The following is a 20748-nucleotide window of genomic DNA, read 5'->3' on the forward strand; positions in this document are numbered from 1 at the left end:
GAATACTGTTGGCAAGACATTTCTGAGCAGACTAAGGGGGTTATTCTAACTTTGGAGGAGTGTTAATCCGTCCCAAAAGTGACTGTAAAGTGACGGATATACCACCAGCCGTATTACGAGTTCCATAGGATATAATGGACTCGTAATACGGCTGGTGGTAAATCCGTCACTTTTGGGACGGATTAACACCTCCTCCAAAGTTAGAATAACCCCCTATTTGTCTGAAGCCCAACAATTTGGGGTTTTAGAATCAGGATCCCAAACAGAGGGGTAGAATTAAATGCACAAATGACAGGCTAAGGGAACATGTATTTCTTGGTGATTCTGGTACGCTTGATAATTTTTCTCCCACCTGCATAAAACTGACCGAGCATCCCTCATAAATTTATCTTGCCCTCCAACTAAACATGCCTGACGACACATAGGTGAACCGTGGAGGGAGATGGTGATGCTTGGATATGGATTGGGCCAGCACACGAGGTGGTTGCTCATGTGTAGACTGTTTTGAAAGTGACGGCGTGTTTTGCAGCTTCTTTTCCGGGCCCTGCTTTCGGTACAGATATTCCCAATATATTTTAAAGGCAGGAGAGCAGGTGCTATGGATGCCGCAATCCCCACAAATGCAACTTTGCCAGATTTTATGCCCCAAAATATTTCAGAGGACACCTCATCCTGTGTCATAAAGGACCCTAAATGATTCTAAACGCCCTGCGTGCCACCAGGATCATGGCCTTGCCGATCCCAGAATGGCCATACATGCTCCAAAAACCTGGAGGTCCCTGTGTCCTCCAAAATGGAGAAGGAAATAATGTTCAGCTGCAGCCAACAGAGCCCTGCCTCCCTTAAAACCCACTCCCAATCATTGCAAAAGGCTAAATCCGATCCAGAACTCAGTGAGAACCTACCACCTCCAAAATAATGATGGACCTTTCCTCCCCCAAAACGCAGAAGAGTGCTACAGTCCCCAATATACACAAAAACTCTACTACAAACAACTAGGTAGGTCCTTGCCTCCCCAGAAATCACGAACCCCAAGAAGCTGGACTTGTTGGAGCTCCTAGTTGAATGGGGTTGGTCATACTCTCTTCCAGGCCCTAAACCCCCCCCTGTCCTAGACCTGGACATGTGTGTGATGCTCCAACATGGCTGTGCGTCAGAGGGACCGGCAGGCCCTGGAGAGACTGTGCAGCAGTGTAAGTGTGTGTGCTGCTGAGATTGTGGGGAACAGCCAGAGGTTGTGTGTTAGAGGCAGAGGGCTAGCAGAGGTGCGCCGGAAAAGAGACATTCAGGCTTGTACTGCACAGCGGAAGCCGCACTCTTCTGACCCGGAAGCTGGGGCCGCTTTACTCTGTAACCCGGAAGCACAACCGTTTGATATTATTTCTTGGCAGTTGGCGTCAAGATTGTTAGTTTTGGGAAAGATGTGGGAGATTTTTCAAGCATCCGAATGTTTATTTCTACTGTACTACGTTTTCTCTGGTTTGATTTTCAGGAGACTGTGAATGTTCAGGTTTTTTTTTTTATTACATTGTTTTCCGTGTATAACGATTGCACAAATCCTTGGCGTTTCTTTTTGTTTTTCTAAGTGCCGCTCCCAGAAAGGAGGACTTTCCCAGACATTGTGTGCTGGGAGAGTAACCAGGATGTGGTCTTGTGTTTGTTTTCGAAACCAGAGCCTCCGTCCCTCTCACTCGCCCCTGGGCGGCTGCAGCTGCCAGGCCCCGACCAGTGGCCATCGCTATTCTGCCCCTTCAGATACATTGGGTTTAGGATGAAAGCTGAAGTGGAATGGGTGGGGGGGTCGGGGGGGGGGGGGGTTGCCCTACTGCTCTCCCTAGATGCCATTCCCCTATCTCTGGGGTGTCCAGTGTTAGGTGGAGGATGACCAGACCCATGCCAGATTTTCAGGGTAACTATCAACAAAGTACATGAATTCCAACAAAGTACACGAATTCCAACAACGTACCTGAATTCCAACAGGAATCGCCGCAGGTAATAAATGTATCATTTGTCATTAACCTGAAAATCTGGTATGGGTCTGGCCTTTATTAACCTGCTTTGGGCACGTTTATGTAGTCTGGGACCATAGCTGGTAACTGTTGCAATCCCTTTATCCTGCGATTGTCACCGCCATACAAGTGTTTTGGTACATGGTCGTCAGGGAGGGGTGACTTTAATATATTTGCCCAAAAATAAGACTTACACCAGAATGTAAGTCGATTCCTGTAGTATTTATCACATGTCCACAGGCACCTTGAAATACCCGCTAGCTGACCTACAAAGAACCTAGAGCATTAAAACAATGATGCAGAGCTGTATTGTGGGGGCAGTCGGATGACCAAAAAGGGTGTCTGTGACCTGTGTGCCAGAGACCACACCATTGAGATTTGAGTGGGCCCAGACATGTCCATGAACCAAAGAGCTGGCTCCAGGATTGGGCCATCATAGCCTGAAGAATTTACCCTATATTTGCTCAATCCGGTCAGAAGTGGGTAAAAATCACGACAATTGGCTAGTCGTTGGAGGGTCTTAGTTGGTCTGAGAACACTTCAAACAGTGCAGATCTTTCCTCTTCATTGTCAGGGGTTGGGCCAAGTGCTTAGTTTGTAAAAAAAAAAAAAAAAAAAGTGCCAGGGCCCTTCTCAGGAGGCTACTGCAGCCCGGACCACCCTACTGCACTTGTCAGCACCGGCTATAATCGTACCAACGCAACTACCAACCATCATACCTGTATAGGCGTGACAATTCAGACTATCCTAAGGCACCCAAAGTTAAAAGACTGCAATAGAATAGCCTGAATTGTATTTTTTCATATATATTGAAATGTTAAACACTCTTGTTCTGCTCATAGGAAAATTAGACAGCGCCACCATGTGGTGGACTGTCATTAGTGCTGGTGTTGAGAATCAAGTGCTGGTGCAGAGTACCGGAAACCACTGGCTCAAATTAAGCACTGGTTGGGCCTATTCTTGGCATACTCAGCAAAGAGTTCCTGGAGTGCACAAGATTGGGGTCTGGTCTGACTGTCGCTGCAGAAGCCACTGTTAGAGGTCTTTTGACTCAGAGTGAACTCTCTGCAAGTCCATAAAACATTTGGAAGCAGTACGTATGCATGCGTGATGTTTTGTCATTATCCGCCATGCACATCACTTCCGTTATCGTTCCCTCCACCTGACTCTTACCCCTCTGTCCCTTTCACTGTGCTCCACACTTTTAAGTAACCTTCGGTTGCACTCCTCAGCCTTTCTTATTCTCACTTTCGTGCCAGCCCCAGTGCTCACTTATCAGTGGGTCGGCTTGTGAAATAAGATCAGATGTTAAGTAACCTCTTAATAGAGCGATTCTGCTTCTCTCTGTAAAGTATACCCCGTTACAATCTGCCACTGTGAAATACTCATATGTGAATATACTGTCTGCATTACTCCTCAGCGCCTCATTGCATGCTCCCAAGATGGCTGCCTTTGCGTGATGCCATCCTGCTATACGTCTTCTAGTCTTGGTCATTGCACTACTACACACTCATGCATAGGGAGTCTGCGTGCCTCCAACTCCATAGATGGAAGTGTAGGGAGCGGGGAGCAGGCATTTTGGCAAAGAACCCTCTTGGTCAGTGCAGAGAGCCTGTATGACCATCCAATAAACCTGGAGGGTTCACAGGAACCAATGACCCTTGACCTTGACAGGGATTCGAAGCTCTATATAAGTGATGCATATGGAGCAACTACTTACTCGACAATCCAGAGAGCATTTCTTGACTTCCAAGAGGTAGAAAATGTTATATAATTTTCAATAAAATACAATGTTTCTGACCCTTTACCTGTTGAGCCTGTGTCCTTTCCCTGTGCTGGAGAGATAGTGGACTATCTCATCCCTGTACAATGAACACCAGCCATACAAAGGTTTGGGAACCAAAACCCTTAACCAACCATTATCTATTGTTGATGGGAGAATTAATAGGCCCGGTAGGCTTTGTGTGCAGGCTGAGAAAAAACATCTCTCTTAGGGCGAGGCCTCTTCTTAAATCGTCTAATGCTGTGAGAAGCATACCTCTTGTACCCTCACCGTTCTCAGCCAGTGACAGCAGAACTCATACCTTTTTGCACGCTCCCAATCAATGCTTAAGAAAAAAAGAAAACTGAAAAAAGAACAGGGTCCCAGAGTTTTTCCACTGTCAAATGCCAGGGTTGCCAAATATCAAGTTCCGATTCCACCTCATACTTCTTTCTTCCACCCCCTACACTTCCTGTCTTTATCTCATGAATACAGAGGCTGCCTGGTATTGATTCCACCTCATGCCTCTTTCATTCACCACCTACACTTCCTGCCTCCTTATCTCATGAATATAGAGATGTCTAGTCTTGAGTCCACCTCCAGCCTTTTACTTCCACCCCCTACACTTCCCGTCTATTTATCTCATGGATACTGAAGCTGCCTGGTCTTGATTCCACCTCATGCTATGTCTTCTATCAGTCTACACTTTCTGTATCCTTACCTCATGATTCCCACAGCTGCTGAATCTTGATTCATATTATACCCCTTTCTTCCACCATTACACACTTTATATGTCTTTTCCTCACTCTTCTGGGCCTTTCTTTCTCCTTTTGTTGTTGTTTTTCTATCTTTTCTCCTTATTCTCTTTTTTCTTGCTTTGGGTTAAAGTCTGATGAAAACTAAGTCCTGTCTCCAAAAATGAGCGATGGTGCCCAGCACCTGCACAAATGAAGCACTGCACGCACCCCCCAAAGCACTGAGAGGATAACTCCTACTTAATGCACTCTCCCCCCACCCCCCTCAGCCAAAGGAGGTTAACTCCAACATTGTGCGCCCTCCAACATCTTCAGCACAGAGAGTGGTTGACTAATACATTTTCTAAACCTGAAATCCATAGTGCACCTTCGGATTACTTCTCATTATCTGCAGCGTGAGCTGAAATTCTTACTCTGTACCACCTCTTACTTAGTGCAGTGGGAGGTTAAGTCATATCTCTGGAAGATGGGTTACTATGTCACAAACATGGCAGATATCCGACTTGCGTTATTACAAGGGCGATAGGATGTAATGGATTTGTAACATGACGGAAGGGATATGTCTCACTTTTGCATCTGAACTCTGCATCAGGCCTCAAGTCTTGTTCACTGCATCCACTGCTTTGGTTTACTTCTACACTGAAAGGTCAAGCCCAGCCTCTTGCATTCTCTCTGTCCACCATTGTACAGTGAAAGGTACAGTTCCTCTCCTGAAATCTCCCATTTTTGCTTTTTCAGTGCACTGAGACGCTGGCACATCCCTCTGACCCTACATTTTGACCTGAAACAAATAACTCTGGAGAGTCCAGCCCTGTTCTAGGGGTTTGGCAAGTGCACACTGGGGCCGCAGCCCCAGTCAGGTTCTGGAGGGGCCAGGTACTCCTACAGGAGCTGTTCAATGGTTAGAGGGCCTGCAGAGCCTGGTACATGCACCACGGGTTATTGACCAACTCCTGCTACAGGCCCAAGGTGCGGCCAGGCGTTCAATGGTGGGAGTTTCTGCAGAGTCTGGCTGGTTCACTCTAGGGCAATAGTCCCAGTCCTGTACTCATCCTGGCTGCTACTAGGCACTGTTGAGTGGTTAAAGTATCTTCAGACCTTGCAGGTGGACACTGGGGCCATGTCACTATTCCTGGACCAGGGCCATGGGGCTATAGAGATTGGCCAATGGCTTGAGTGTCTGCAGAGTATGGCATGTCCACTCCATGCAATAGCTCTAGTCCTGTTTTAGATCCTGGGTGGTAGGAACTATTCCATGGTTAGAGTATCTGCATGCCACAGCAGGTGCACAAGAGGGCCATGTCACTATTCCTGGACCAGGGCCATGGGGCTATAGAGGTTGGTCAATGGCTTGAGTGTCTGCAGAGTATGGCACGTCCACTCCAGGGCAATAGCTCTAGTCCTGTTTTAGATCCTGTGTGGTAGGAACTATTCCATGGTTAGAGTATCTGCATGCCACAACAGGTGCACAAGGGGGCCATGTCACTATTCCTGGACCAGGACCAGGATGCTTCGGGGTCATTTAAGGCATCTGTGGAGTATGGCACATCCACACTAGGTCCACGGTGCCAGTCTTATTTTAAGTCTCAGGTCCAGCTAGGCACTGTTCGGTAGTTAAAGTGTTTGAAGACCCGCAAAAATGGACATTGAGGCCAGGTCACCTTTTCTGGGACTGGGTGCCTTGGGGTTGGACCAATGGCGTGAGCATCTGCAGACTACAGCACGTTCACCCTAGAGCCACTGCCCCAGTCCTATTCTAGATCCCGGGTGCAGAGACCTGTTCAGTTTTAAAGTGCCTAGAGACTATTGCAGGTGGCACCGGGGCCTTGACTTCAATCCTGTGCCAGGGCCAGGGTGCCATGGGAGCTGCAGCCGCCCTTTCTTCCTCTGGTCCAGCTGGCGAGGAGGTGCTGTTGGGAGAAGATGGCCGAAAGAGGCTGTACAGAAAAAGTACATCATCATTTTCAGAAACACAAGACTGAAATCTTGAAATGCGTTGTCCGGTTGGACCCTGTTTTTTTGTGTGATCTGACCCGCTGCATGCTGCAACTGCAGAGGCTCGCGCCAATAAACTTCTTTTTTATAAGATGGTGTTCCTGTTGTCTTTCTCGCCTCTGTTAAGAACTTGCCTTTGCTTGTGTTATCTGTGTGCGCTGAAGATGTTCATTTTCAGGGCTGGGATGTCAATAGGGCCAGGTAAGAGAGCTGTTCAATGGCACCACCAGCAGGGGGCAGCAGTGACCATCAAAAAGCAGCAGGGGATTTCTAATACAGCACATTCGCTCGGGGAGCGCTATAGGCAAAAGACCTTTTTATGGGCGAGCACAAAGTGCTCCGTCTATTCTGTAATCTCTCTGTGGGCTTGAAACCACGCCCATGCCACATCAGTCACTTACATTGGTTCGTGGGCTTGCCTTTTAAAATCCGCTTGCTTTCATTTGTGAAAGGCATGCATACGTCATGCCTTTTCCGGTGTTTAGCCCACCAACACAGCACCGGTAAAGTACCAAAAACATACGAGGCACGATTTCAGCCTGGAGTCCAGACTACTTTATCTGTTTATTTTCCACTTTACATAGTGCGATCGCGCTGCGTTTTTTTTTTGCTTTACAACACTAATAGCTCTAACTTGAACAAATGGGAGACCCGTTGCATTGAAAATGCTTGTTTGGCTGTGACACCCATAATCCTCAAAGTACCTGGTTATTGAGAATGGATCTTTCTCTGACCCCTACGGGTCTGTCTCTGTCCCATAGAGAGAGGTCTGTGTTTGGGACTCAGTTGTAAATGGTCACACACAACACGTACATACTAGAGACGGACGAGCCGACAAGGCAGGGCGAGCCAAGGGTCAGGCTTGGCTTTAAGAGACTATACTCAAGCGGAGCCACGGAAATGTTTTGGCATGTAAATAGTGCAACAAACATCATTAAAAAAATAGGACAACATTACTTCAAAATTCAAAAAAGTTCATATACTTTAACATGCACAAGCGTTTCAACTTTAGATTACATCAGTGCATTGAAAGGCATTTATTAAAAGTGATGGTTTTTAAACATAAGCGTAAAATTGGTCACGCCCCACCGCCCTGACGCAAAGCATTAGTGATCTTATAGGGTGCACATGACCATTGTATCACTTTTTATGTGGCCAGGTTCTTATTCTACTTGGAGTAACACTATTGTCTATTAATTCAAATGCAAGAGGTTTGTGTACAGCACTAAGGTGAACTCCCATATGTCCAGATGCTCCTACGGAATAAAGAATCAAAGGGTGGGAACCCTCCTTGATACATCTGTTTGCCCTACACAGATGGCAATTCATTCATTCATTCATTCATGGTGAAATTAAACATATGTCTAGGGTCGCACAATTTGGTCAAGCCGAGGAGTCAGGATAAATCCCAGGTTTTTTCAGTTTCATATTGTACAATTCAACTACTAGAGGGGTATCTTCTCTTTCCTGTTTTACATCAAAGGTTAATGCTCTGTCTCTAATTATTGGTGCGTGAGTTTAGGGTCTGGAGGCAGAAGCCACATGAATGCTCAGCTGGTTTTGGGCACGTGGGTCAAAGAGGACCTTGAGCCGTGCCAGGGCTGGGTGTCTGGTTCGAGACTTCAGAGGCTAGTCCACCACTACTCAGTGCTTAAGTTGTGAAAAAATGTGCCGGGGTCTTCTCAGGAGGCCACTACAGCTTGAACCACCCACTACCAGTGCTACCAATGACCGTACCAACACAGCCACTAAAATCACACCCTACAAGAGAGAGCACTCAGACTATTCCAGGCTCCTAAAGCTTTAAGGAGGGCCTGGGAAGCAGGTATTAGTCATTTTCAGGTATATTGGATTAACAAACAACTGTTGTGGCCATCTCTAAATTAGACATCGGCGCCTTCTTGCAGACTAGCTGGTGTTAACAAGGGCCGGGGACAAGCACTGGGACCACTGGATCAAATTAAGCACTGCTTCTACTGCATGCCACTTGAGGACTTCCTTATTGCGCAGGCCACGCTACCAATGCCGAGACTTACTGAAGCCACATAGTGAGTGCTCTCTTGCACAGTACTGAAGCCACACAGTGCTCTATTGTATTGCAGCAACATGCCGCTCTCTTGTAATGAAGCCACATGGTGCTCTTTTGTATTGAAGCCACATGGTGCTCTCTTGTACTGAAGCCACATGGTGCTCTCTTGCACAGTATTGAAGTCACACAGTGCTCTCTTGTAATGAAGCCACATGGTGCTCTCTTGTAAGGAAGCCACATGGTGCTCTCTTGCACAGTATTGAAGCCACATGGTGCTCTCTTGTAAGGAAGCCACATGGTGCTCTATTGCACAGTATTGAAGCCACATGGTGCTCTCTTGCACAGTATTGAAGCCACATGGTGCTCTCTTGTAATTAAGCCACATGGTGCTCTTTTGTATTGAAGCCACATAGTGCTCTCTTGCAATGAAGCCACATGGTGCTCTTGCAATGAAGCCACATGGTGCTCTCTTGTAATGAAGCCACATGGTGCTCTCTTGTAATGAAGCCACATGGTGCTCTCTTGCACAGTATTGAAGCCACACGGTGCTCTCTTGCACAGTATTGAAGCCACACGGTGCTCTCTTGTATTGAAGCCACATGATGCTCTATTGCACAGTATTTAAGCCACATAGTGCTCTCTTGCACAGTATTGAAGCCACACGGTGCTCTCTTGCACAGTATTGAAGCCACACGGCGCTCTCTTGTATTGAATACTTGCACAGTATTGAAGCTCAGTCAAAGCTCAAATGAAGACTCTGCTCTCTGCTCCCTCTTTCCTTGCCAGAGCAATTTTCCTACAGATTGCAATTAGTAAGGTAAAGCACTAAACATTTAAATTGCACGCATATTCATAGCATTCTGTAATTGCAGTTAACTGTTAAATGACTTGGGGTGAAATTCACACATTCAGAGTCAGTCTGTGAGCCGCAGCAACCAAAGAGTCCCCAGAGAGATCAACAAATCAGATGCAAATGTCTATGGCTGGGTTCATGCTGCTGTGACACTTCGTGGGGGGTCTCCTGGTTTTCTGTTCTTTATCTAGCGGGTGTTGGCGCTACAAAGAATATTAAAAGAGCCAGAAGTTAGCGGGCTCTGCCACCTGTGGACAGCCTGAGGGCCTGAGAGGCCAACCGAAAGCAAACAGTGCCTGCTCCCTTCTCACCCCCTGACAGCAGCACTGACAACACACCCATCCTCTTATTTATCTGGGAGTTTTATAAAGCGCTGCATATTAACTGGGCCACTTCAGAGCGCTGAGCAGAAAAGTAAATGAAAAAGGTAAAAAGAGGAGAAGGTCGGATCTTACCAGACCCATACAAAGAAACTAACAAGGTCAGCCATTGATCCTCTGGGGTAGATGTCCACTTAATTAAAGGCCTGTTTGAAAACGTTGGTTTTCAGGGTTTTTCTAAGCTGGAGGTAATGAGATTAGAGGCCTAATATACAGTTTGGCAGACAGGTTCCTAGTTCATTGTGATATAATGCATTTGTAATAAGGCGGGCAGGAGCTCTACTACGTCTGAGACAGAGTATCTCTCTGGCAAACTTTATATCAGGCCCTAGATGAGGAGGTGGGCACCGAGGTGCTTCAGTAATTTCAATGATAGGACCTAATGTTCTCACACATATTGTATTCTCTTGTAAAGCTTTTGTTTCATGAAATGGGTTGGTATTGAACAAAGGGTTCCTTCAGGAGCATTGATGTATGACAATTCTTTTGATGCATAGAGTTTTGTGTTTGATTGTCTGGAGTTTGTTACATAGTGTTTTTTGAGTTTGTTTGGTATTTGATATTTGGTGCTTGGAGTTTGATTGTTTGGTGCGTGTTGAGTTTGATTAGTTGTGTATGTTGCATAGTGTTTTGAGTTTGATTGCTGTTTGGTGACTAGTAATTGAGTTTGATTACCTGGTGTTTGATGCATAGTGGTTTGAGTTTGATTCTCCAGTGGTTAATGCACAATGTTTTGAATTTGATTGTCCGGTGTTTGATACTTAGTTTTTCAGTTTGATTATCTGGTGTTTGATGCATAGTGATTTGAATCTGATTGTCCAGTGTTTGATGTTTAGTTTCTTATTTGATTGTCTGGTATTTAATGCAGTGTTTTGAGTTGGATTGTCTGGAGCTTGTTATGTAGTGTTTTGATTTTGTCTGGTGTTTGATATTTGGAGGTTGGAGTTTCTTTGTTTGGTGTGTGATGCATAGACTTTTGAGTCTGATTAAGTGTGCATGGTGCATAGTGTTTTGAGTTTGATTGGTGCATGATGTATAGTGTTTTGTGTGTGGAGCATGATATGTAGTGTTTTGAGTTTGATTGTCTGGCAGTTGATGCATAGTGTTTGAATTTGATTATCTGGTGTTTGGTGAATAGTGTTTTGAGTGATTGTTTGGTGCATAGTGTTTTGAGTGATTGTTTGGTGCATAGTGTTTTGAGTCTGACTGTGTGGTGTTCGATGCATAGTGATTTGAATTTGTCCGATGCTTCCTTGATGCATAGTGCTTTGAGTTTGATTACCTGGTGTGTTGCATAGTGCTTTAAGTGTGCTTGTCTGGTGGTTGGTGCGTACTGTTTTCAATTTGTCTGATGCTTCTTTGACGCATAGTGCTTTGAGGTTGTTTATCTGGTGTTTGATGCATAGTGCCTTGAGTATGATTGTCTGTTCCCACCAAGCCACGACAAGAGCACGTCTGCGCTCTATTCAGGGGTCAGTTTAGAGGAGAAAGAGTTGGAATGGGGTTCTCTTGATCGCTGTGTTGATTTGTGGGTTCAGTTATTCTCAGAATGAAAAGCAACCCAAGATGTTTGACCTGCTTGGAAGAGGTTGGGAGAGAGCCCGGGTTAGAAGATTGGTTGAAAGGAGGTGACTCTGAACCAGCCCCGCCGACTGGAAGACTTCAGTCTTTAATGGCTTCAGACAAAGAGTGTTTTCCTCCACAGAAGAATGACTGTGCAGAGTGAGAGACAACTGATGGAAGGGTGTGGAGGAGGGAGGTAAGGGTGTCGTGGAGGATGGAGGGTAACAAAGAGCAGGAGGAAGAGGAGCAGAGCTTGGGGGAGAGAGGTGTGAGAGTGGGTGGGAAGAGGTGGATGATGGACAGGAAGGAACACAAGTGAGGAAGGCCAGGACTGAGAGTGTAGGGGGCGGGTGGGTGACAGAGGGAAACAAACATGGGGCGAAGAGAGGGAAAGGTGGCGATGGAGGGGTGCGGAATGTGAGAGAGATGGAGGGCCCAGAGCAAGAGAGGGTTGTTCTGCGACGGAGGAGCAAAAAGGGGGGCGAGAGGTGAGGGGAAATGGGCGGATGGTAAGAAAAAGAAGTGAGATGCTGAAGGGAAGACAGGAGCGAGGAAGGGGTGGGCGATGGAAAGAGGAAGGGGGACGGTGAACGCAGGGAAGAGAGCAGGTGGAGGGTAACGAGATAGAGAGAGGAGGTCGATGGACAGAGAGGAGAGAGATGGACAAAGAGAGAGGAGAGAGATGGACAAAGAGAGGAGGTAGATGGACAGAGAGGAGAGAGATGGACAGAGAGAGGAGAGAGATGGACAGAGAGAGGAGAGAGATGGACAAAGAGAGGAGGTAGATGGACAGAGAGGAGAGAGATGGACAGAGAGGAGAGAGATGGACAAAGAGAGAGGAGAGAGATGGACAAAGAGAGAGGAGAGAGATGGACAGAGAGGAGAGAGATGGACAGAGAGAGATGGACAGAGAGGAGAGAGATGGACAGAGAGAGGAGGTAGATGGAGAGGAGAGAGATGGACAGAGAGAGGAGAGAGATGGACAAAGAGAGGCGGTAGATGGAGAGGAGGAAGAGGAACAGAGAGAGGAGAGGGATAGACAGAGAGAAGAGAGAGATGGACAGAGAGAGGAGAGAGATGGACAGAGAGGAGGGAGATGGACAGAGAGAAAGGAGAGAGATGGACAGAGAGAGAGGAGAGAGACGGACAGAGAGAGAGGAGAGAGATGGACAGCGGGCGGGGGCAGAGGATGGGGAGAGGACCAATGCAGGAGACAGGGGGAGGATGAGCGCAGATGCGGGGTGAGAGGGAGGGGTAAGAGGAGGGCAGAGGATGGTAAGAGGGAGAAAGCACAAGACTGGATCAGGAGGCACAGGCAGGGGGTGCGGGGAGGGCCCCCCAGTGAGCCTTCAGCCGGTTCTGCAGATGCCCCCCGGCTTTGTTGACTACACAACGTGCAGGCTGGGGGGGAGGTGTAAGGAGTGCCCTCGCTCACAAATGCACCCGCTCCTAGCATCAGGCTTCCTCTCCGTGGGCGCTAGCAAAGGGCCCTCTGGGCAGCTTTAAGCTGCACCAACAGATGGCAAAGAACAATGAGAAATAATATATTCATGCAGGAGCCGGGGCTTTACTGACGCCACCTGGGCGGGGCTCTCCTCTCGCCGTGTCCTTCTCTCTCTATCTCTCTCTTTCTCTCTATTTTTATTTCTATCTTTCTCTCTATCGCTCTCTTTCTCTTTATCTCTCTTTAATTCTCCCTTTCTCTCTACTCTCGAACTTTCTCTCTCCCTCACTCTACTCTGTATCTCTAGTGTTCTCTACTCTCTCTCTTCTGTATCTCTCTCTCTTTCTCTATCTTTCTCATTCTCTCTTTAATTCTCTCTCGCTCTCTTTCTCGCTATCTCACTCTCTAATTCTCTCTCTCTATCTCTCCCTCGCTCTCTCACTCTCTCACTTATCTTTCTCTCCCTCTTTCGCTAGTTGGTGACGTCACGCCAGCGCTGTGAGCTGTGGAAGCTACTTACCTCCTCAGTACACATATCTTCAAGGAATGAGGATGTGGAATTGGGAACAGTGAATCTAAACTTCTTTACATCCCCTTACCTTTCACAATTCTTGTATCACGATATCTTTGGTGTCACGATTCACAGTACAGTCACACCCTGCAATGGGTGGCTTTACTGAAGGTCTTAGCCAGGGCTAGGTTTCGTCTCTCACCCTCCTCTTTCCTCCAGTATCTCCCTCAACATTCCCTCATTCAGTCTCCTTTCCCTCTACTCCCTATTCCCCTCTATCTCCAGCTCTAATTACCCCCCCCCTGTCCTATCTGCAGCGACTGATTCCTGTCCATCCTGCAGACTGCACAGGCCCAGGCTAAACAAGCATTGGCAAAGCCAATGGGTCTTGCCTATGCAAGAGCTAGTGTCTTTGCCAATGATTTAGCCATGTTGTACACCAGCACGCCTGCTCTTCAGCATGGCTAAACGTTGGATTGTAAAGGAGAGTGGCGTGTTGTATAGTGGAGTGTTTTGGAATGGCGTAGAGTTGTGTGGAGTAGAGCCGAGTGGCGTGGAATGAAGAGGCGAGTCGGATTGGCATGGGGTGTTCTGGAGCCTCGTGGAGGGAGCAGAGTGGATTAGAGGTAAGTGGAGTAGAGTGTCAGATTGGAGTTGCATAGAGCGTTGTGTAGAGTGGGGTAGATTGTCGCAGACTAGAGTGGCGTGGAGAGGCGTTGTGTAGAGTGGGGTAGATTGTCGCAGACTAGAGTGGCGTGGAGAGGAATAGAGTGTCAGAGTGGAGGGGCATATATTGGAGTAGAAGGGAGTAGTGTTGTAAAACAGAGTGAAGTAAAGTGGCATAGAGGGAGTTACACAGAGCATCCTAGAGTGGAGTTGGGGTGTAGAGTGGCATAGAGTGCAGCAGAGTGCTGTGGAGTGCAGTGGAATACAGTAAATGGAGTACAGCGTCAAAGAGTGGTGTGTCATAGAGTGGCCTAGAGTGAGGTAGCGTGAAGTACAGTGGTGCAGAGTAGATTGTGTAGAGTGCATCGTTTTTAAATAAAGTGGTGTAGAGTGCAGTGACAGAGTGGCGTAGAGTGCAGTGGGGTAGAGTGCAGTGGAGTAAAGCAGATTGTTTCAGAGTGGAGTGAAGTGGCATAGAGTGGAGTGGTTCAGGCTAGAGTGGAGTAGTGCAGAGTAGAGTGGTGAAGAGTGCAGTTGGTGGAGTGCTGCAGAACAGATTAGAGTGCAGTAGAGTGATGCAGAGGGTACTGGCATGGAGTGCATTGGCATATAGTACAGTAGAGGGGTGAAGAGCAGAGTGCAGAAGAGCAGTGGCATAGAGTGCATTGGCATATAGTACAGTAGAGTGGTGAAGAGCAGAGTGCGGAACAACAGAGTGCAGTGCATAGAGTGCCGTGGCATAGAGTGCATTAGCATAGAGAAGAGTGGTGCAGAGACCTGTGGTGTAGACTACAGTGGTGCAGAATAGAACTGATTTGGTGTTGAGAGTAGTGATGTAGAGCACAGTCGTGTAGTTGCAGTGAAGTAGAGTGCAGTGGTGCAGAGTAGAGTGGCATTGAGCTCACAGAGCTTCCTCTCCGTGGCCTAGAGTACAGTGATGCAGAGTAGAGGGCCTTGGTGTAGAGTAGATTATTTCCGAGTGGTGCAGGGAAAAGAGAAGAGGTGTAGAGTGCACTGGTGCAGAATAGAGTGGCATGAAGAGTTGCAGGGTGAAGTGTAAAGATCAGTAGAGTGGGGTAGGGTTGAGTGGTGTAGAGTGCAGTGGCATAGAGATCAGTGGCATAGCATGCAGTGGCAGAGTACAGTGGTGCAGAGTGGAATAGAGTGTGGAAGCATAGTGTAGAGTGGCATAGCATGCAGTGGTGCAGAGTAGAGTGGCATTGAGTTCAGTGACTGAGAATGCAGTCTTGCAGAGTAGAGTGCAGTGGTATAAAGTGCTGTTGCACAGGGTGCTGTGTTGCAGAGTATAGTGGCGTATAGTGGCGTATAGTGGAGTGGCGTAGAGAGGAGTGGCGAAGAGTGCAGTGGTGCATAGTAGAGTGGGGTAGAGTACACTGGCATAGAGTAGAGTGGTGCAGAGTAGAGAAGCATAGAGTGCATTGGCATAGAATTGTAGAGCGCATTGACATACAGTGCAGTAGATTGGTGCAGAGCAGAGTGTTGCAGACATCAGTGGCCTAAAGTACAGTGATGAAGAGTAGAACAGAGTGGCGAAGAGTGGAGTGACATTTATGCCAACGGTGTAGAGTGGTATAGCATGCAGTGGCGTAGAGTGCAGTGGTGCAGAGGAGAGTGGCACTGAGTTAAGTGACAGAGAGTGCAGTCTTGCAGAGTAAAGTGCAGTGGTGTAGGGTGCAGTGGCATAGAGTAGAGGGACGCAGAGTAGAGGGGTGCAGAGAGCAATGGCCTGGAGTCTAGTGGTGCAGAGTAAAATAAAGTGGCATAGCATACAGTGGCGTAGAATGCAGTGGTACAGTGTAGCTGGCCTATAGTTCAGTGGAATACAGTGACACTGGTTTTGAGTAAAGTAGTGTTGAGTGCATCAGCGTGGAGTGCAATAGCTTAGAGTACAGTGGCATAGAGGGCAGTGGCGTAGAGTAAAGCTGTGCAGAGTAGCATGGTGCAATGTAGAGTGCAGTGGCATATATTGCACTGGTGTTGGGCAGAGGGGAGTAGAGTGCAGTGGCATAGAATGCAGTGGCACAGAGTAGTGTGGTGTAGAGTGCGGGTGCATAAAGTACTGCAGAGTAGTGTATAGTGGCCTAGAGTACAGATGGGGAGAGTAGTTGGCGTAGAGTGCATCGGATTTGAGTAAAGTGGTAGTTGTTTTTTGGCAGAGAGTGCAGTGGTTTAGTGTAGACTGGGGTAGACAGCAGTGATGCAGAGTACAGTGGCATAGAGTGCAGTGGCAGAGTGAAGTGGTGTAGACAGCAGTGGTGTAGAGTAGATTGTTTCAGACTAGAATTAAGTGGCATACAGTAGAGTGGTCTGGCGTAGAGTGCAGTGGCATAGAGTGGCATGGAGTGCCGTAGCAGAGTAGATTGTTTCAGAGTAAGATGAAGTGCATTGGAGTGGTGCAAGGTAGAGTGCAGTGGCATGGAGTAGTGGAGTCGAGTGCACTGGCATAAAGTGGCATAGGGAGGAGTGTTGCAGAGTATAGTGGCATAGAGTGGAGTGGTGTGGAGTGGCCTAGACTGGAGTGATGAAGAGAGCAGTTTCAAAGAGTGCAGTGGTGCATAGTAGAGTGGGGTAGAGTGCACTGGCACAGAGTAGAGTGCTGGAGAGTAAAGAGTCATACAGTGCAGTGGTATAGATTGCACTGGTGTAGAGTTGTAGAGCGCATTGGCATAGAGAACCTAGAGTGCCGTAAAGTAGAGTGGTGCAGAGGCATAGAGTGCAGTGGCACAGAGTAGCATGGTAGAGTGTGTAGACTTGCAGAATACAGTGTCGTAGAGTGCATTGGTGTAGAGTTCTGTGGCATAGAGTTGTTGAGAGTAAAGTGATGTAGGGCAAAATAGTGTAGAGTTTCTTAGGGTGCAGTAACAGAGTATAGAGTTTAACAGTAGAGTATAGTGCTGTACAGTGCAGTTGTGCAGAGAAGATTGGCATTGAGTGAAGTGGCATAGAATAGGATGACCTGGAGATAAGTGGTGCAATGTAGACAGCAGTGGCATTGAGTGGCGTGGCATAAAGTCGAATGGCATACAGTCAGTGGCATAGAGTAGATTGCAATGTGGTAGAGTGCAGTGGTGCAGAGAGTGCTGTGTTGCAGAGTAGAGTGATGTAGAGTAAATGGCAGAGTGTAGTGGTGCAGGGTACAGTGCAGTGGAGTGATGCAGAGTGTAGTGGTGCAAAGTGCATTGGAATAGAGTAGAGTGCAGTGGCTTAGAGTCGTATAGTGCACTGGCAGAGTGCAGTAGAGTGTGCAGAGGTAGAGTGGTGCAGAGTAGAGTGGCAGAGTGCACTCTTGTAGAGTAAAAGTGATGCAAAGTGAAATTGTACAGAGGTGAATGGCATAAGGTGCAGTGGCGCATAGCAGTTTTGCAGAGCAGGTTATAGTGACGTGCAGTGCTTCAGAGTAGACTGGGATAGAGTGCATTAGCATTGAGTGCATTGGCATTGAGTGTTGCGGCATATAGTAGAGTGATGCAGTGGCATAGAGTGGAATAGAGTGGCATAGAATGCAGTGGCATATGTTGGATTGTTTCAGAGTAGAGTCCAGTGTCAGAGTGCAGTGGTGCACAGTAGATTAGCGTGGACTGGTGTAGAATGCAGTGGCATAGAGTGGAGCGATACAGAGTAGAGTTGCATAGAGAGTAGTGGTGTAGAGTTAAATGGTGCAGAGCAGAGTGTAGTGACAGAGAGCTCAGTGATGCAGAGAAAAGTGGAGTAGAGTTCAGTGGCAGAGCTACAGTGATGCAGAGTAGGGTGGCGTAGAGTGAAGTAGTGCAGAGCAGACTGGTGCATGGTAGAGTGCAGTGGTGTAGCGTGCAGTAGTGTAGAATGCAGTGGCAAAGAGTGCAGTGCTGCAGAGTAGATTGTTGTGGAGTGCAATGGTGTATACAGTAGTAGAGTAGAACAGAGTGTAGAGAAGAGTGCTGTGGCACAGAATAGTGCAGAGCAGAGTGGCATAGAGAACAGTGGCATAGAGCAGTGGTTCCCAACCTGTGGGCCGGGGACCCCTGGGGGTCCGTGAAGCCTCCTCAGGGGGTCCGCGACTGCTTAAAAAATTTAATAATATTAGGCCCCAGCTATCAGTAATGACTCAGTGGGGGTCCCTGGGTTCCAATAATGATTCAGTGGGGGTCCCTGGGCTCCAGTATTGATAAAATGGGGGTCCACAGAAGTCAAAAGGTTGGGAACCACTGGCATAGAGCACTAGGGTGCAGAATAGAGTGGCCTAGTGTGCAGTGACTTAGAGTACAATGACATACAGTGCAGGGGCGAAAAGTGTTGTTTTAAAGTATAGTGATGCCGTTCGGTGGTGCAAAGTAGATTGACAGAGTGCATTGGCTTTAAGTAAAGTGGTGTAGAGAGTAGTATAAAGTGGAGTATGAACAGTGTGGTAGCGTACTGCCATTACATACAACATATCCTCAATTGAAATGACCATTATATTTGTACCAACATTTTACTGATAAAGGTATACAGCGCACAAACAATAACGTATGGAAATGTAATCACCTAGTGTATTTATTTTTTTGATTAGTATTAAAATGTTTGCTTTCACCACACTTCAGAAATACCAAGAAATGTGCTTTGTTTGTGTTTGTTAATTCTGATATATCCTGAGATATCCACAGTACATTTACAGACATTTAAATTTTGTTGTGTGCTGGAAAAAACATAACATCTTATAGCCTTCCTCCAACGCACCCCCAGAAGCCAGCATGGTTGTCATATAAATCCTCTCAATTGTAAGTCAGAGGAAGAAAAGTAAATACCAAGTTCCCTGAAAGACAGAGCCTGACATTTGACTTCTCTCTTTGAATCCACATCAAATGTGACAAGATAAGAACAAGATTTAAAGGATTGTTTATAGAAATCCAGGACTGGTACAAGAACACAGTAAATAGTGTTTCTGCAATGGAAGGGAAGAGCTCACGCTGGACCGCCTAAAGCAAATAGAGCCAGCAAACAGAAAGAAAAAAAACGAGTTACCACAAAGCCAACTGTACACAATGGGCAGAATGCATACTCAGGGTAGATTTCTGAATTTCCCCAAGATGTTGTTAGCAAACCAGACAGCTGTGCTGTCTGGTAAGCTTTGTCCTAAAAAGGAAAATGGGTCCTGACTGCTGGTTGGGTACCCTCAAGCCACTAGGCCCTGGTGCCACTGCACCATCTGCACCATTGGTAACTATGCCCCTGTACCTCCTCAGATGTCCCTTCTGTTCCACCCTTGGTCTAAAACCCCATGAGTTATGCAGACTAACACCAAGAAAGGTGAGATGAATTTAGGCACACCTGGTGATGCTGCATTAGGACTCTAGAGCACGCCTCTTTGCCTAACAAAAAGGCAGTTGTGTTGGTCTTTTGTTGTCATTCGCATGATCGTTCAGTGATGGAACCCACAAGGCTCCAGACTTGTCTCGCCTTACATAACTACTGGCTCAGGGTAACACACTGTGAGCCTGCGCCGCACTGTAGCTGTGACCTGTAATTTTATTTTTTATGTTTATTTTGTTTTGAGTTTCTGTGGGCCGCTAAGTACCACCTTCAGGAGCCTCAGATTTGTTTGGCCACAATCGCCCTCTCTCTACCCAGCCTTGGCACTGCCAGTTCTGCTGAGAAACAGAAAGGTTTAAGCACACTTACAATTTGTCATTATTCATTAAAGATTAACACAGTTTGTTTTCTGAACTGCATACATTTCTTATTGATGTATCAATGTACAAAACACCATTGAGTTCCACTCCATTCAATAGGTGTTTTTGGCGCGCTTTAGACTTTGGCGGGCATCCAAGCGCTAAACAAAAAATCACCAAAGACCGCTCAAGCCTGACCGACTAATCAGCTAATGAGAACAGACGACTTTTTTCCCCACAATGGCACGGAAAGGCGTCACGTTTTCAGTAACCAGGATACTGGGTGGTAAATTAACCTAAATCACAGCGCCTGGCTGGTAAACGCCTTCCACCCAATAGTGCCTACTTCTGCCTTCATATCAAGGGCAAGCCCTTTCCTTGGGAAATGCAAGAAAGCGCTATATCTACAAACATATGATATACTTGTCAACATTTTAGAAGAGAAAAGTGGGAGATTTCTAGGGAAGAAAAAAAATCATGAGAATGTATTTCCTCCACTGACTTCTATTGGGGCCGGAATCCGGTTACTATTATGGATGGCATTTGCAAGTCTGCTGCTGCAGGATAAAATATTAGATACGTAAATGTATATTTTTTTCCTTACCTGTCAGGAGCACGGAGAAAGCGCTATGGCAGGCAGAGAGAGAGTAGGGTGACCACCTGGCATTGGGGCAAATTCTGGACAGGACTGTTAAAAATTCAGGACAAAGGGTCAAAATTCAGGACAAAAATTCAGGACAAAGGGTCAAAATTCAGGACAAAAACTCAAGAACAAATGTCAGTTTTACAGACACACGCAAGAGAGGCCATGCCTCACTGTGTTGTCAGTGCATTTAGTTACTCTTTTTTAACATAGCACTGTTTATTCACTGTGGACCTTTTGTGATTGCCTCCTGGTGTGCTGCATTCAGGTGTCACATTACGTCCTTGTTCAGTAGTAAATTAATGCCCTTCAGTACTGCGGCAAGGCCATCACCCCTACCCAAATCTACCCTATCTTTCCTGAAGAGAAAGTAACAGCAACATTTTGATTATGTTTCTGAACATTTTAAAACCCCTGGCAAACAGTTTGGGACACATTAAGGTAATTAACCTTATGCTAGTTTAAACAAATTGAACAAAAACACCTGGCT

Source organism: Pleurodeles waltl, chromosome 12 (assembly GCF_031143425.1).
Source record: "Pleurodeles waltl isolate 20211129_DDA chromosome 12, aPleWal1.hap1.20221129, whole genome shotgun sequence".
NCBI classification, from domain to species: Eukaryota; Metazoa; Chordata; class Amphibia; order Caudata; family Salamandridae; genus Pleurodeles; species Pleurodeles waltl.